An 18,513-nucleotide genomic window follows, 5' to 3' on the forward strand; every position below is an offset into this window, starting at 1 on the left:
GTTGGCCTATTCTTTTCTCAGGGGAGATGCTGGTGGGTGGATCAAGTGGAGGGGGAGGACAGAGAGGCAAAACCTGTTGTTGGGTTGTAATATATGAGAGAATAAAAACTAGTTCCATCAGCTTCTTCATCTGTATCTTGAAGTCTTACTAGCGAGTGGTAGAAAATTAGTTGTTTTACTCTGAACAGAAATTTTCTACAGTACAAAGATGACCAAACCTAAACATGGTCTACGTAGAACACACAGCAAACCTTTTACTTCATGCATGTTTCACTGATAGTGTGATGATCAGATGCAGATTGACCAGATGAATGATCAGTGGCGTGTCTTTAGAGAAAGAGAAGGTATTCATGGCCTCTGGAGACAATTCAGCAGAGTGGGTATGTGGACTGGGGAACACTGTCTTTGGAGCTGTGTTAGCTGTGTTGTCAAAGACAACACAGCATGTGTTCGAGGGTAAAGCTAGCACAGAAACGATTTCCAGGCACATTTTCATTCCCTATTGGATCCAAGTGACTTTTGGCTGTGTGTGTGTGTGTGTGTGTGTGTGTGTGTGTGTGTGTGTGTGTGTATGTGTGTGTGTGTGTTAATTGGCTGAACAAACATTTTTCTTATTAGAAACTGGTTAGGAAAGGAGAATAAGATAAATGTTCCTTATTTACTTAGTTACTGTGTGTGAAAAGAAGATTTTATGAGATGCTAAACAAAGGGAAGAAAATGAAAAATCAAGCAAAAATAAGACAAGAAACGGTGAAGCTCCTAATTCTGTTCCTTTTATACTGAGTTTTCAACAATGATGTGTTTCTAGAAGCTTACCCTTTGCAGTGCTTTCAAATTTATTAGCATCAATTACAGGAAAAGACTTTTAGTGTTACTTTCAATTGTTTAGGGTGTATATCATATTATCCAAAAAGGAAACAAAACATATCATGAAGTTTCATAATTAAAATTTTCTAATTTTTAGACTTTTTTTGATGTTTATATAAATTTTATTTTAGGGTTAAAATACTGCATAATTAAGAATTGTGTAATTCTTAATAAATATATGCCTAATGACTCTGTAAGTAGTATTTTACTCATTTCTATTTACTTATACAAGTAATAGAAAGTTTATTAGGAATTAGTAGTAACATAAACTTTTAGTTTGGTTAACTGGATGATATCTAATATATGCAGTAAAATTAAATATAATTTTGAGAAAATCATCTATCTGACTCAATTTTTAATTAAGGCATAATTTTCATTATGTAACCTAAGACTGAATAGTAAAATAGGAGTTAAAATAAAACCAAATTAAGCAGTTTATAAAAATCTGTTCTGATTTATTCACATCAAAATATGGCATCTAAATTTTTTTTCTGGGTCCTGATATGAGATATACTACTGTGGGATGGTCTGTATGTCAAATTACTCTGATTGGTCAATAAATAAAACACTGATTGGCCAGTGGCTAGGCAGGAAATATAGGCGGGACTAACAGAGAGGAGAAAAGAAAGAACAGGAAGGCAGAAGGAGTCACTGCCAGCCGCCGCCATGACAAGTAGCATGTGAAGATGCTGGCAAGCCACGAGCCACGTGGCAAGGTATATATTTATAGAAATGGATTAATTTAAGCTATAAGTACAGTTAGCAAGAAGCCTGCCATGGCCATACAGTTTGTAAGCAATATAAGTCTCTATGTTTACTTGGTTGGGTCTGAGTGACTGTGGGACTGGCAGGTGAGAGAGATTTGTCCTGACTGTGGGCAAGGCAGGAAAACTCTAGCTACAATACACCTAAGCTGTGTCATACTGTTTCACATGTTACTACACAGAAACCAGGGAAGGACTCTGTTTCCAGGGGTCTTCATGACCTGAGTATGTGTTTCCCTGTTTTCATTCTTCCTGTCAGTGGAGAGATTTAGACAGTGACTGGGTTTCAAGCAGTGTTTTGGGAGTCCTCCAGGTCAAGGCTGATTTTGTCTTCCTTATAATTATGATTTGGGTTATGTTCTTAAATGTTTCTTAAAGGTTTGGAAGGTTCCTGATCTTGATTACATACATAATTGCTTCACCTCTGGCATTTTGATTCATTTCTTTGATTCCTGTGCTTGAGCCAGACCCAGAAGTTGCCATGGAAGTGCGTTTTACATTTCGGAAGCTGTTGACGCTGGAGGATGTTCATAGATCACCATCTTCCCATTCTTCTTTGACACAGAACTCTTTTTCAAAGCTTAATTTTGTGTCTGTCACAGACATGAACAGACATATATGCTGGGGAGGGGGGCCACTTCTTCAGAGGAGTTGTAACGACAGTGTGTCAGCATCACGTAGGGAGTGCTTACTGATTTTCACTATCCTCGATTGTTGTGTTTGAGAAATTGCCATTCTCATCCTTCAAGGGGCAAGACATAGGGTGAAGAGAAAAGACAGTGGTAGGATTCCAGGGTCTCCATCTAAAAGAAACAGCCTTCACAGAAACTAAACACAGAGAAATGTAAGATCAACATTCCAAATTTCATAGCAATAAAAGTTAAATATTACAAGTTTTAAATGAAAAGAACCTACAAACTATCAAAATAAACAAAAAACTCAAGTTATAAGTAAATAATAGTTCCTTGTATAAAATTCTATGCTTTCCAAGCAATGCATGCCTTTGTCCTCTAACACAAACAAAAATTGTTTCAATCCATTTTTAGCAGCGAAATTTGATGAATCTTACTAGACATGACACACAGAACTTTCATGTAACTTTCAATAAAAGCTTTCAGTTCACTTAAAACAGTGATACAAAGATGACTTCTAGGCGGTATATAAAATGTCCTGAACATGATGACATTGTGACTCAAGATTTTTGGTGTGTGTGTGTGTGTGTGTGTGGTGTGTGTTTGTGTGGTATGTGTGAGCGTGTATGTATGTGTGGTGTGAGTATGTGTGTGTTTTGTGGTGTGTGTGTGGTGTGTGGTATGGTGTGTTGTGTGTGGTATGGTGTGTTGTGTGTGCTGTGTGTTTGTGTGGTATGTGTGTATGTGTGTGTGATGTGTGGTATGGTATGTGTGTGTGTTGTATGTATGTGTGTGTTTGTGTGGTATGTGTGTATGTGTGTGTGGTGTGTGCATGTGTGTGTTTGTATGGTATGTGTATGTGTGGTGTTTGTGTGTGGTGTGTGTCTGTGGGGGGTGTGAGGGTGTGGGGGTGTTTGGACCTTGTCCACTGCTTGGTTATTGGCATTAGACCAGAGAAGCCTCTCTGAATGGCAATGCAGTAAGGGAACATGTCACAGGTCCTTAGTTACTTAAGCAAATAAATTAGCTGGCCACAGCTTATCTGGAAATTTTAGAGTAATTTAATGAGACTTTCTTGTGTGGATATTGAAAGAGTTTGCTAGTCTTTCCCTCAGATGCTGTTCTGTGGCATCTTCAGAGTTTTCACTGCCCACCCAGGAAAACGAGCGAAAGTTAATACGTTTTTAATTATTGCTGTGGCTGGTCATCTCTCTTCTTCTTCCCGCTGGGAACACGTTTGAATTTTAAGCTGTACAAACTGCAAAGGAAGCGCTCATGGTTCGCTTTTGTATGAAGCAGGGGTAGTGTTTTAAACAGTCATTATACCATCATCTTATAATTGTTTGCTGTGTGAAGGAATAACTAATACATTTTTCAGGCTTACGTTTAGTACTCAGTCTTTCCTTCTGCCTGACAAGTGACAGTGTTAAGGCATATTGACTCTCTGAGGGCTGTCACTTTTCATGGTGTGAGTGTTGAGCATGCATGGGCATCTGAAAGTCAGAGAGGATCTTTATGATCCAATAAGAGCTTTTTCCAAGTGATGTGAAATTCCCAGTAGCTTACCATGTTACACTTCTCTAGAATTCAAAGTTCATGCTGTTTCTAAGGAATGAGTGTTGACCCAAGATATTGATTTGTTTGTTTGAAATAGCTCATATGAAAAGTTTCCTAATTGTATTTTGCCACATCAATCAAGAGAGCTGTCTTCTAACACAAGTGACAGAGTTTTGCTGTTCCTAACTGGGCAGCAGGACTAAGCCTTGCTCTCCTTACCCAGCCTGTTGACATTGTCTTGTTAAACAGAGAACCATCTCCTTACTCTGCATGGGAAGTTGCCCAGTGGCCTGCCCCTGGGCATGTGTCCCTGGGCACAGCCACTTCCCTCTGGAAATAAATCCCTTTATTACACTGCCCCCTGGACCTCACCTGGTGCCTTTGCAGTCTCAAGCCCTGAGGTGATGCCTTGGTTTGTCTCCATGGAAACTATGTCTTCTGCCATCATTCTTCACTGAAGTTCATCGTAATTTATTTCAAGTTGGATTTATGTAATGAATCATACTATTGTTCCCTTTAAAATAAAACTAATGATGGAATTTAAGAAAGCACAGGTAACATTTTAAGTTCTAGTTCCTAGAGCTTATTATAACATCCACTAAAGGTAGAGCAGGTTTCTTTCTTAACAAATGATCTTTGTAATCATTTCTTACAGCTATTCTCTCTCTATTAATGTCTGTAAGTGAGAAATTGCATCTGCATTGATGAGTGACCTCGTAGTCTCTTATATATCAGGATGTTTTATCAGGAACTCCCCAGCTACATACATATCATGTGTACCTTATTGTTATCACTACACATATAAAAATAAAGGCATCGAATATTCAAGTAAGGAAAGTCAAGTGGACGCTACTTTTTACAATGCAAATTGTTACTGCTTTAGTGAAATAAAATTTTGCAAAACTGACTATATTTTCCTTTTTTGATGTGTGCATGCAAAAACCATGGCTCTCCTCTTAAAGGGTATAAGAGGTAGTTCATTTTGGAGCTGCTTTGAGTGACCATGGACTGGAGAATACATGTTACCCCAAAGTTCATCTTCCAGCATTTTCATAAAATTATACCATTTTACAGAGCAAGAAAAGTCATAAATCAAGGCAAATTTAAAAGACATTTAAAATGACATCAGAGAGGTCATTACAGCAGCATGGGGAAAGCTTTTCAATAAATCTTAAACATATCTGATAATATAATATGCTGAGCTTTGGGGTTGGTAGAAGTTAGTGGTCTGCCAAGTTAATAGATTTCCAAAGACTTTTACCTGTTAGTCACAGATGTTAGTTCTGACACAGAGGTGGGCAAAGAATGGCTATTTGTGGGGCTAAAGCCAGCTCAAAATGAGGTAATTTACCTCAGGAGATGCAACATCCCAACGTCTCCACAACACTGTACTTTTAATCAGTCAGTCTTTGCAGACACGGCTGCTTTCCAGGAATTCTCCCTCATAGTCCCTGTTGTAAAAATGTCAGGAGGTATACACACACACACACACACACACACACACACACACACACGCACGCACGCACGCAAGCACGCGCGCGCACACACGCACACGCATGCACGCACACTGAGCCTTTGGTTCCTCTAAGGAAACACATCTCCAGTAATGAGTTCTCTGGTGCACAAAGCAGGTCAGCCCTTCCTCAGAAGTCTCTCAGTCATCCTCTGGGTGCATTCTTTGCTTGATGGCCCCTCTAAGGTTCTGCTCCAATGTTCTTCTTGGAGAAACCCTCATGGGTCACTTTGACTAGGGTCTACCCCCAGCATCTTTTCCTCATTGCACTCTAATTGTATGCTAGCTGTCAAGCACCTCACACCTCTAGTGAGGTAGGATGCTGAGGATGCTCATCAAATGGCCTGAAAAGCACAGAGAAATGCCCAGAGGCGTTTGATGGAGCCCAAGCTACAGGTTTCCTGTTGTTACTGAAGGAGCTGAGAGGCAGCCACATCTCTCCCACCTTCTCCACATATTAGGGTCCTAATCGGCACAGAACTAAACATTGGAAGAGGAAATGGATCCCCAGATTTGTGTGTCAGTTTGCTGATTAAAGGACAAATGTTTCTATATTACTAGTATCCTGCAGGTCATCTAGTAGCTTGCTGGCAGCTCTAGAACTCAGTTACAATCGTCTTCCTATTTACAAGATGACTTATGAACAGTTTTGTAAAGCAAGGTTAAAAAGAAACAAAACCAAAGCCATTTACTTATTTTGCACAGGACAAAAGCCCTGTGTACTGTCACATTTGCTGGAGGTCAGAGGACAGCTTGCTAGACTCTAGTCTGTCCTTCCATCATGTGGGCTCTAGGGATTGAATTGAGGCCATCAGGCTTAGCATCAATAGCCTTTAAACACTGAGCCATCTTGCTGGCCCAAAAGGCTACATTTTAAAACCTGTCTCCATGGCTATAAGTTAGAATCTTTTCTTGTTGTTCGCCTCAGAGTCTGCCTGCTGTTTTGCCTACCACTTCCTTAATGAGATATTTAGTGTGCTAAATTATAATGTGCTAGGACCATATTTGAAGTTTTAGACCCTTTACATGTTTCCCACTAGGTACGTATATGCACATAGGTACAAAGTGGAAGTTTACAATTCTTATTAGTGTTCTGAGTTCAGACCACCTTTTAATCTGGTAACTGACACACAGAGAAGCTAAGTAATAAATCCGCATATCCAGTTCTCTCAATATTGGGCTTGATCCTCCAGGTAGCTAGGTGGTCCATGTCTTTCGTGTCCATGTCTCACAAAGAAGTGTTTGGATAGCTCTTGTAATACTAACAGGGTTTTCTTAAGTATCAGCCATTCAGATCACAAGGTTATTGCCAGTCACGTTGTTCTCAGGCTATGTAGTATTCCTTTTGGGCTACTGGTATTTCAACATGCAGGTAGGGGATTAAAGTAAATCATTTAATCCATGCAACATGTCACTCAATAGTATACTTTTGGAAATTGTTTCCACAGGAGCAACAGTGGAAGCAGCCAGCCTGAGATATCGACACTATAGAAAGAAACTGACAACTCACTCCTTGTATTGATCCCACTCTTCTGTACGAACACAGACTCTACTCCCTACCACAGCCTGTAAGTGGTGCCTGCTGAGCTTGCTAAACTGCTGTGTAAATTATTTATCACTTGGACACCTTGTAAAGATCTCGTGTCCTCTTGTTGGACTTAGCTGTGCTTTCTAGGGTCTCATCTCTCTGAAAAGGTTTCAAAAGATATACTGACCACAATGATATGGTGCTCCTTGGTTCCTGTCATATACTACAGATGTGATCTGCCTGATTAGTATTATGCTTGCATCTCAAGTCAGCTTCTTAGTTTTGAAATATTGCCTATAAAAATCATCAACATTTATATACAGAGAGGCCAGACTGAGGACCAGACAGGCTGGCAACTTTGAGCCCAGTACTGGCCAATTAGCATACTTTAAAAATAAAACATGTCAAGTACTCAAATAATATTTATTGGGGGGGGGGCAGTTCCTGTTGACAGTTTTTATCAGAGGAAACAATCTGCTTGAGCCTACATAACATCAGTACTCAGAAAAAAAAAATTACAAATGTGTCCTGTTATGAATTATTCTTTATCACTTAGGGATTTTTTGGTGTTTTTATGAACCAGAATTTTTTAAATATTTATAATTTTATTGTAAGACAAACAGAGAAGCTAAGCAATAAATCCACATATCCAGTTCTCTCAATATTGGGCTTGATCCTCCAGGTAGCTAGGTGGTCCACGTCTTTCGTGTCCATGTCTCACAAAGAAATGTTTGGATAGCTCTTGTAATACTAACAGGGTTTTCTTAAGTATCAGCCATTCCCAGATCACAAGGTTATTGCCAGTCATGTTGTTCTCAGGCTATGTAGTAAGAAATATGTTTTATCCCCAGCCAACAGGGCAGCTTGCACAGATCATGATGGCTTGCTTTTAGCTGTCTGAAGTTCACACACATGCAAGAGTGTGCACATGCATTTGCACACACATGCATACTAACACTCACATTGTATGCAGGAGAAACGTATTCATGTCTGGCAGCTCTCTGTCCTCCTCTATCTGATTTTTACACTGGTAGCTCAGGATGAGTGCAAACTTGGGGAGTTCAGGCTAGAGCTACGTGAGTGGCTTTTAGGGTTTGGAAATCGACAAAAGTCCTCTTCATATCCATCCTTCCAACCGATGATGGCCAGGGAAATGGCTGTCAGTGAGTGCCTGCAGCACAAGCCCAAAGACCCGAGTTCAAGGAGCACCTTTGTCGCTGGCCAGCCAGCCTAGAAGAATCAAGGAGCTTAAGTTTCCGTGAGACCCTGTCTCAAAAAGGCAAAGTGGAAAGGCATGCAAGGCAGGTCTGTGAGTAAAGACACCTATCAGTCCTGACACCCTGAGCTCAGTCCCTGGGACCTTCATGGTGGAAGAAGAAAACTGACCTCTGCAAGTGTACACACACACACACACACACACACACACACACACACACACACACAGGGGATATAATTTTAAAAGACAAGGTGGACAGTCACAGTGAAAGACTCCTGATATTGACCTCTAGCTTCCACAGCCAAGGCCCCACATGTGCACATTCATCCTCATGTACTTGTATATACAAGTGAATACATACACATACCTCACCCCTCAAAAAACCCAACTGTCTCGGGCGCACTTTCAGAGTGTGAGATTCTTAATTCTCTCTCTGCCAAATGAACTCTGTGACTTTAGGTATGAATACCATTCTGTCTTACTATAAAGTGAAATAATAATTGTGATAATTATATTATCTGCACAAAGCATTAGTAGAAGGCTGCATGTGATAATAAACTTGAGTCCTAGCATAGTTGCATAAGAAGTATCTCCCCTCACTTATATGACAGGAGTAAATCCCAGGACAGTTTGGGGTTCTTCCTATACCAAGGTATTTTGTACAGAAGCAGACCACAGGCTCCTCTTTCCTTAAAAGTATTTAGAGAAACAGTATTCAGGAGCTGCATGTTGGAAATTACCAAACATAACTCAAAATTATGCTAGTCACGATTAAAAATGTATAAAATTAATAAAAATTATTTTTTTATTTTTTTAAAAAGATTCATATTATAAAGTCTAATGTATAAGCTAGGAACCATGTCACTAGGTATCTGTGATGAATGTGACATGTTGATATTCAATCACAGTAGATACATGATAATAAAAGTACAGTTAGCTTTTATACATTCATATTATAATATTTTATAGGCATATTTATTGTAGAAATTTGGATCCCTAAAACACTATACTTGTTATTTCTAATTGAAAGGGGAATGCTCAGGTGTCATGGGCCAGGGGTTTGGATCATGAAGTCTTCTAAGTAGAGAACAGGCAGCTATTTCTAGTCAGGGTCTGTACACAAGACACATCATGAGAAAAGCAAATTGGAAAGAAACGTGGTTTTCAAATGAGTATTTTTTTTTTTTTACATATTTTGGTGTTAACTCCTGGCATGTAGCACATGTTTTTTCCTCACTTTTCTTCATTTATTTTTAATTTAAAAATACATACGGATTTGTTTATTGGAGGTGGGGTTCAGAGGACACTATATGGGAGTCAGTTTTCTGCTTCCACCTTTCGGGTCCTGATAGTCATTCAGTCAGGTTTGGCAGCAGGTACCTTTATCCACTGAGCTATCTTGCCAGTCCTCATTGATTTTTCGAGGCAGGCTATGGTGTAGTGCACACTGGACTCAAGCTTGTTTCATAGTCATGGATGACTTTGAACTTGAAATTCTCTTACTCTAGTCTTGCCAGTACTATGGGAATGCACCATCTTGCCAGGGAATGCTTGTTTCTTACCTTTATTGCGATGTTGCATGGTCCAAGTGAAGTCTCCTTTGTCCAACCAGTCGTTCCCTATTACTCCCACCAAGTAGCTTCCTCCTCTTCTTAACTAGGGCTTAGTGTCTGAGACTGTACACAGTATTTGTGGTTCTATGACTGTTTCCTTTAAAACTGGCAAGCTAGAAACAGACAGAGAGAGGAAAGATTCTTTCACAGTTCGGTTCTTTCAGAAGCAACATGATGGCATAGTAAAGGGGAAGCTACGTGTTCTGGCGAGCAGAGAATTTTCATGTAAAATTTATGGTCTCACACCAGCTTGGAGCACTGTTGTACCCACTTGCACTTGTACACATTATACATGCCTGGCTCTCACCAATAATAACCAAATTCACTGCCTTCTTTCCTAGAATACATGATTTTTCACGTTAAATGTATCTCGTGTATTCCTCACAGTGGCTTTAAGAAATGGGTCTTGTATTTTGAAGAGAAGAATCAAAGCCTTTGAATGCAATTTGTCCCATGCCATACCAAAGTCCACTGAGTTTACATCTGCCCCAGTTGACACAGCCGCTCATCCTGTTCACACAGTAGCTGCAAGAGGAAGGCCAAAGACACATTTTTAGTATTGATTTACAAGCAATAAGACTAACTTCTTTGAGAAAAAATAATGAGAGAAAAAGCAGCCCCTACCCTAGCAGACTGTGCGTATTCCCTTCCACCGTCAGAGAGACAGGGAGGTTCTCCTAACAGCAAGGAGTCTGTGTGTGCTACAGCACTGTAGAGAGCCATGGTCCAGCCCTGGGAGTGCTTTCCTATTACATGTCCATGGCTGAGAAAGAGGTCACACTTCAAAATCACACTGGTGCTTCCATGGAAGGGTTATCATTTTTATGCCATCACAAAGTCAGAAGCTAAGGATCTGCCAGGTAAGAACTAGACACACATAAACTAAGAGTTTTAGTTTTTTCTCCACCATGAAGACGTCCTTTCTTTCTTATAAAATGAACCGTGAAGGGAAATGTTATGAAGTTATATCTTGAAAATTTACTTTGCAAATGTTGATACCTAGTGAGTATTTATAAAAATGATGCAAGATTATCTATTCTATTGTATTCTTTTATGTATGGGATGTATAATAATTGAAAAATAAGATATTGATTTGTAAAATAAAAAATAGTATTCAGTTCAGGAGAAATAGTTTATTTACAAATTTAATATTTCTAAGAATCATGTATTTTCTGTTTTATCTATTTTAGCAATGGTGTTTTTAAGTCATTTTATATAACCTTCATAATGATTTTTACCTCTTGCTCATTCAAACATTTGATAAGCATATATTATTCCTGTTCATACAAGAATTGGAATGTTTATTTGCAGTTTTTATTTATTTCATTAGGTTGAGTTGTGGGTTTTAAAAAGATATTGAATTCTGATTATTATTAATTTCGTTGTAGTGGTGGCATTATTATTAGCACATGTGCATGCATGGCGTGTGGAGGGATGCAGGAATGAACATGAGGAGACCAGACGTCAGCTTTGAGGACTCAGGTCTCTCCTCCTCTCTTTACTTGGGTGGGGGGAGGGACCTTGGGTCACCAGGTTTGCAGGGGTTGCTTGACCTGCTGAGCCATCTCATTAATCATTTTCAATCATTAAAATTGTACTTATGATTAGCTGTGTGCACGCGCCTGTGTGCCTGTGCTTGTACAGGCACATGCGGGCACAGTTCAGACACGGAGGTGAGAAGACAGCTCTCACGAGTGGGTTCCCTTTTTCCACTTCTGATTCTGAGGATGAACCCAAGTCATCAGGTGTGTGCTGTGGGTGCTTTTACATCGAACCGTCTCTGCTTGGCTTACGCTTTTAATTTATTTATTTTTTTAATTTGTAAGCTTGTCCCAAGCAAGTTTCCATACATTTTTTTTTCTTAATTTCCCTGTTGCTCTATTTTCCATTATTAGAAAAAAATGGCATTTTCAAACGTCGTATGCCTAAGGACCATTGTATTAATATTGGAATAAGAATATTACTATATATATATATATATATTTATTTATATACAATATATACTTACCTATATACATGCACATCAAATAATTATGAACCTATTTGTTCATGGAAAGTATGACTCCATACTTTGTTTAAAAATGTGGGAAAATCTGAGTGACTAGAATGCCAAACCTTCCTGTAGAAGGCAAAGACTGTAATGGGGTTTACAAAATTGTCCTCAATAATTTAGCAGGAAGTATGAGGTAAATGGCATGGGAAGACTAAGAAAATGAGGAAAATGAGGACTGGAGAAATGGGTCAGGGGTTAAGAGCACAGGTTGCTCTCCCCAAGGACCCAGGTTCAATTCCCAGCACCCTCATGTAGATTGACAACCATCTGTATATAACTCCAATCCCAGAATATCTTCTTCTGGGCACATGGGCGCTAGGCATGCATGTGCTACACAGATACTCGTTCAGGCAAATCACCCGCACACATAATCGAATAAAATGTTTGAAATGCAGTCAAAAATTAAGTAAGGAAAAGCCGTTACCCCTCAGCTCCCTCATGCTGTGTTCAAAATATAGAAGGTGTCCAAGGAAAACTCATGTGGTAAATATGGCTAAATTTAAATGATTTTTATTGGCTGAAATAATGTGACATACACTAATAGGGTCTTTCATTATAGTTGCACAAATTGTGCTTTAATTTGTGACCATTGAGTATGCAGCTCCTGACCAGACATCAATTTCTTTTTATTGAATATAACAAATAAAAATTGCACATTAAAATACTATGAACCATGTGCACTTGGGAACATTCTTATCAAGTGCAGGTGGCGTGCTTTATTAACCCTTGAAATTATTATCTAGACTAGTGCTTTGAATATAAGTGGTCATTATTTCTCTTGAATGAATGAATAGTAGTGGTGTGTCATCTTTAAAATACTCAATTTCATATAATTCTCCCAACTCAGCATATGCATAAACATGTATCAAAATGCAAAAATATGGAAATATATTTTGATTTAATAATAAATACCTCTTTTTTAAATGCTAACAATAGTCATTTAAATTTAAATTGTGGCCTGCCAGTCCTATGCAAAGACCACTTTGGGGTTTAAGGAGATGGCTCAGTTTTTGAGTTTAGTTTCCATTGAGGAGTAATTTGTGCCAGGAGTAAGCTGTTCATCTCATCAAGTAATAAAAAGTGCAGTCACAAAATGACGAAGACAATAAAGGAGCCAACGTGACACTGAGTTCAGAACAAAAGGAATGCTTTGCCTGTTCCATTTGTGTTTTACACTCCATTCACACAGCATATTTTTTTAGATTTTAATATTAAATGATCAAATAAAGCCTCCCTACCCCTTTCATCATGCCCTGTCATTAGAAATCATGACAGTGACATGTTTATTTCCATGTGGTTAACTCCTGTACAGCTGTAATATGTCTTCAATCTGCATTTAGAAAATACTCCTGTGTTCACATCTATTCTTGTCATTTTCAGTGCAGTTGGTAAGGATTAGCGTAAATTATGAAACAGGGCTTTCAGGCAGTAGGGTCAACGTTTCCACAGTCCTGAGAATTCTCGGTGTGTAGGAGCTCCTGATATGCTGGTATTTCATAGTCTTGTCCTGGACAGTTGTAAATTTGTCAAGTGTCTAAAAGTCAGTACATTTTCAATTTGTCATATAAAATTTACCACTTAGTAAATATATTGTGTCAAGAGGGACACTACAATAATTAATGTAACTCCCATCCTATTGAAAAAGGAAAATAATATCAATATTTCATTATGTTTCTGCGTTGTTAATTATCAGTTACATATCCCATTCCTTTCCAACAAAATCTTTGGCTTTTGTGAACTATATATCTGTAAAGCTGTCTTTCTGATAATCATTTAAAGACCCATGAGATAAAGGACATAACACCGAAACTAGTATCTAAGATCTATTACTTCTTCAATAATAATTTTTTTACTTTTTTCATTTTACTTTTCCTTTTATTTTATTTTACAATACCATTCAGTTCTACATAACAGCCACAGATTCCCTTGTTCTCCCCCCTTCCTGCCCCCCTCCCCTTCCCCGCAGCCCACCCCTTATTCACACCTCCTCCAGGGCAAAGCCTCCCTAGAGGACTAAGATCCACCTGGTAGACTCAGTCCAGGGAGGTCCAGTCCCCTCCTCCCAGATTGAGCCAAGCGTCCCTGCATAAGTCCCAGGTTTCAAAAAGCTAACTCATGCAATGAGCACAGGACCTGGTCCCACTGCCTAGTTGCCTCCCAAACAGATCAAGCCAATCAACTGTCTCACCTATTCAGAGGGCCTGATCCAGTTGGGGGCCCCTCAGCCTTTGGTTCATAGTTCATGTGTTTCCATTCGTTTGGCTATTTGTCCCTGTGCTTTATCCAACCTTGGTTTCAACAATTCTCGCTCATATAAACCCTCCTCTTTCTCACTAATTAGACACCCAGCGCTCCACCCAGGGCCTAGCCGTGGATCTCTGCATCCGGATTCCCCAGTCCTTGGATGGGGTTTCTGGCACAACTGTTAGGGTGTTTGGCCATCCCATCACCAGAGTAGGTCAGTCCCGTCTGTCTCTCGACCATTGCCAGCAGTCTTTTGTGGGGGTATCATTGTAGATTTCTGTGGGCCTCTCTAACACTTTGTTTCTTCCTTTTCTCATGTGGTCTTCATTTACCATGGTCTCCAATTTCTTGTTTTCCCTCTCTTTTCTTGACCCAGCTGGGATCTCCCGCTCTCTTTCCCTCGCCCCTCGCCCTTCATTGCTCCCACTCATGTCCAGGCTGTTCATGTAGATCTCATCCATTTCTCCATCATTGGGTGATGCCCGTGGTTTTCTTGGGGTCCTGTTTTACAGGTAGCCTCACTGGTGATGTGAGTAGCAGTCCAGTCATCCTTGTTCCACATCTAGTATCCTCCTATGAGTGAGTACATACCATATTTGTCTTTCTGAGACTGTGTTACCTCACTCAGGATGATTTTTTCTAGATCCATCCATTTGCCTGCAAACCTCATGATGCCATTATTTTTCTCTGCTGAGTAGTATTCCATTGTGTATATGTGCCACAATTTATTTATCCATTCTTCAGTTGAAGGGCATCTAGGTTGTTTCCAGGTTTTGGCTATTACAAACAATGCTGATATGAACATAGCTGAGCAAGTGCTCTTGTGGTATGATTGAGCATTTCTTGGGTATATGCCCAAGAATGGTATACCTGGATCTTGGGGGAGCTTGATTCCCAATTTTCTAAGAAAGCGCCTTATTGATTTCCAAAGTGGTTGTACAAGCTTGCATTCCCACCAGCAGTGGAGGGGAGTTCCACTAGTTCCACATCCTCTCCAGCATAAAGTGTCTTCAGTGTTTTTGATCTTAGCCATTCTGACAGGCATAAGGTGGTATCTCAGAGTTGTTTTGATTTGCATTTCCCTGATGATTAGGGATGTTGAGCAATTCCTTAAATGTCTTTCAGCCATTTGAGTTTCCTCTGTTGAGAATTCTGTTTAGTTCTATAGCCCATTTCTTAATTGAACTGTTGGTGGTTTTGATGTCTAATTTCTTGAGTTCCTTATATATTTTGGTTATCAGTCCTCTGTCAGATGTGGGGTTGGTGAAGATCTTTTCCCATTCTGTAGGCTGTTGCTTTGCCTTGTTGACCATATCCTTTGCTCTATAAAAGCTTCTCAGTTTCAAGAGGTCCCATTGATTGATTGTTTCTCTCAGTGTCTGTGCTACTGGTGTTATATTTAGGAAGTGATCTCCTATGCCAATGTGTTCAAGACTACTTCCTACTTTCTCTTCTAGCAGGTTCAGAGTAGCTGGATTTATGTTGAGGTCCTTGATCCACTTGGACTTAAGTTTTGTGCACGGTGACAGATATGGATCTATTTGCAGTCTTCTACACGTTGATATCCAGTTATGCCAGCACCATTTGTTGTAGATGCTTTCTTTTTCCATTGCACACTTTTGGCTTCTTTGTCAAAAATTATATGTTCATTGGTGTGTGGGTTAATGTCAGGGTCTTCAATTCAATTCCATTGGTTCACATGTCGGTTTTTATGCCAATACCAAGCTGTTTTTATTACTGTAGCTCTATAGTAGAGCTTGAAGTCAGGGATTGTGATGCCTCCAGAAGTTGTTTTATTGTACAGGATTCTTTTTGTCTATCCTGGGTTTTTTGTTTTTCCATATAAAGTTGAGTATTATTCTTTCCAGGTCTGTGAAGAATTGTGTTGGTATTTTGATGGGGATTGCATTGAATCTGTAGATTGCTTTTGGTAAAATTGCCATTTTTACTATTTTGGTCCTGCCTATCCATGAGCATGGGAGATCTTTCCATTTTCTGACATCTTCTTCAATTTCTTTTTTCAGGGCCTTAAAGTTCTTATCATGCAGGTCCTTCACTTGCTTGGTTAGTGTTACCCCAAGGTATTTTATGTCATTTGTGGCTATTGTAAAGGGTGATGTATCTCTGATTTCCTTCTCAGCTTCTTTGTCCATTGTATATAGGAGGGCTACTGATTTTTTTTGAGTTGATCTTGTATTCTGCTATGTTGCTGAAGGTGTTTATAAGTTTTATCAGTTCCTGGGTGGAATCTTTGGGGTCACTCAAGTATTCTATCATGTCATCTGCAAATAGGGAAAGCTTGACTTCTTCCTTTCCAATTTGTATCCCCTTCATCTCCTTATGTTGTCTTATTGCTCTGGCTAGAACTTCAAGTACTATATTGAATAAGTATGGGGAGAGTGGGCAGCCTTGCTTCGTTCCTGATTTTAGTGGAATTGCTTTGAGTTTCTCTCCATTTAATTTGATATTGGCTGTTGGCTTGCTGTAAATTGCCTTTATTATGTTTAGGTATGTTCCCTGTATTCCTGATCACTCCAAGACTTTTATCATGAAGGGGTGTTGGATTTTGTCAAATGCCTTTTCTGCATCTAATGAGATGATCATGTGGTTTTTTTTTTTCTTTTTTGAGTTTGTTTATATGGTGTATTACATTGACGGACTTTCATATGTTGAACCACCCTTGCATCCCTGGGATGAAGCCTACTTGATCATGGTGGATAATTGTTTTGATGTGTTCTTGGAGTCTGTTTGCCAGTATTTTATTGAGTATTTTTGCATCAATGTTCATGAGGGAGATTGGTCTGCAGTTCTCTTTCTTTGTTGTATTCTTGTTTGATTTAGGAATCAGGGTAATTGTAGCCTCTTAGAAGGAGTTTGGTAATGTTCCTTCTGTTTTTATTATGTGGAATAATTTAGAGAGTATTGGTATTAACTCTTATTTGAAGATCTGGTAGAATTCTGTGCTGAAACCATCTGGTCCTGGGCTGTTTTTGGTTGGGAGACTTTTAATGACTGTTTCTATTTCCTTAGGTGTTATTGGACTATTTAAATAGTTTATCTGGTCTTGATTTAAATTAGGTATGTGGTACCTATCCAGAAAATTGTCCATTTCTTTTAGGTTTTCCAGTTTTGTGGAGTAGAGGTTTTTGAAATATGACCTTATAATTCTCTGGATTTCCTCAATGTCTGTTGTTATGTCCCCCTTTTCATTTCTGATTTTGTTGATTTGGATTCTCTCTCTCTGTCTTTTGGTTAGTTTGGATAAGGGCTTGTCTATCTTGTTGATTTTCTCAAAGAACCAACTCTTTGTTTCATTAATTTTTTTGTATTGTTCTCTTAGTTTCTATTTGATTGATTTCACCTCTCCCTTTGATAATTTCCTGGCATCTATTCTTCCTGGGAGACTTTGTTTCTTCTTGTTCTAGAGCTTTCAGGTGTGCTGTTAAGTCACTAGTGTGAGATTTCTCCAACTTCTTTATGTGGGCATTTAGTGCTATGAATTTTTCTCTTAGCACTGCTTTCATAGTGTCCTATAAGTTTTGGTATGTGGTGTCATTTTGGTTGATCTCTAGGAAGTCTTTAATTTCTTTCTTTATTTCGTCCTTAACCCATTGGTGATTCAGTTGAGCATTATTCAGTTTCCATGAGATTGTAGGTTTTCTGTAGTTTTTGTTGTTGTTGAAATCTAACTTTAGACCGTGGGGGTCTGATAGAACACAGGAGATTATTCCAATTGTTTTGTATCTGCTGAGATTTGCTTTGTGGCCAAGTATGTGGTCAATTTTAGAGAAGGTTCCATGGGGTGCTGAGAAGAAGGTATATTCTTTTTTGTTAGGATGGAATGTTTTGTAGATATCTATTAGGTCTATTTGGGTCATGACATCAGTTAAGTCCTTTATTTCTTTGTTAAAGTTTTGTTTTGGGAGATCTGTCCAGTGGTGAAAGTGGGGTGTTGAGATCTCCCACTATTAATGTGTGGGGTTTTATATGTGGTTTAAGCTTTAGTAATGTTTCTTTTACATATGTGGGTGCCCTTGTGTTTGGGTCATAAATGTTCAGAATTGAAACTTCATCTTGGTGGATCTTTCCTGTGATGAGTATCTAATGCCCTTCTTGATCTCTTTTGATTGATTTTAGTTTGAAGTCTATTTTGCTGGATATCAGGATGGCTATGCCTGCTTGTTTTTTAAGACCATTTGATTGGAAAGTCTTTTCCCAGCCTTTTATTCTTAGGTAGTGTCTGTCTTTGAATTTGAGATGTGTTTCTTGTATGCAGCAGAAAGATGGGTCCTGCTTTAGTATCTGTAAGCCTATGTCTTTTTATAGGTGAATTAAGTCCGTTGATATTAAGGGATATTAATGACCAGTGATTGTTCATCCTTGTTATTTTTGGTGGTAGTGTGTGTGTACTTCTTTTCTTTGGGATTTACTGCTGTGGCTTTATCTATTGCCCATGTTTTTGAGGGTGTATCTGACTTCCTTCAGGTTGGAATTTTCCTTCTAGTGCTTTCTGTAGGGCTGGGTTT

At 39.0% G+C, this 18,513-nt stretch overlaps 1 protein-coding gene across 1 annotated transcript in view; it reads left to right on the top strand.

Moving 5' to 3' along the window:
• Positions 1–18,513, top strand: part of Hnf4g (hepatocyte nuclear factor 4 gamma) — a 136,978-nt gene that overhangs the window by 60,249 nt on the left and 58,216 nt on the right. Inside the window, exon 3 of the mRNA XM_037202338.1 lies at positions 6,782–6,901. The gene's annotated coding sequence lies outside the window, so the exon portion shown is untranslated. The remainder of the gene's footprint in view (positions 1–6,781; positions 6,902–18,513) is intronic.

This window comes from Peromyscus leucopus, chromosome 2 (genome assembly GCF_004664715.2).
Source record: "Peromyscus leucopus breed LL Stock chromosome 2, UCI_PerLeu_2.1, whole genome shotgun sequence".
In the NCBI taxonomy this organism is placed as follows: Eukaryota; Metazoa; Chordata; class Mammalia; order Rodentia; family Cricetidae; genus Peromyscus; species Peromyscus leucopus.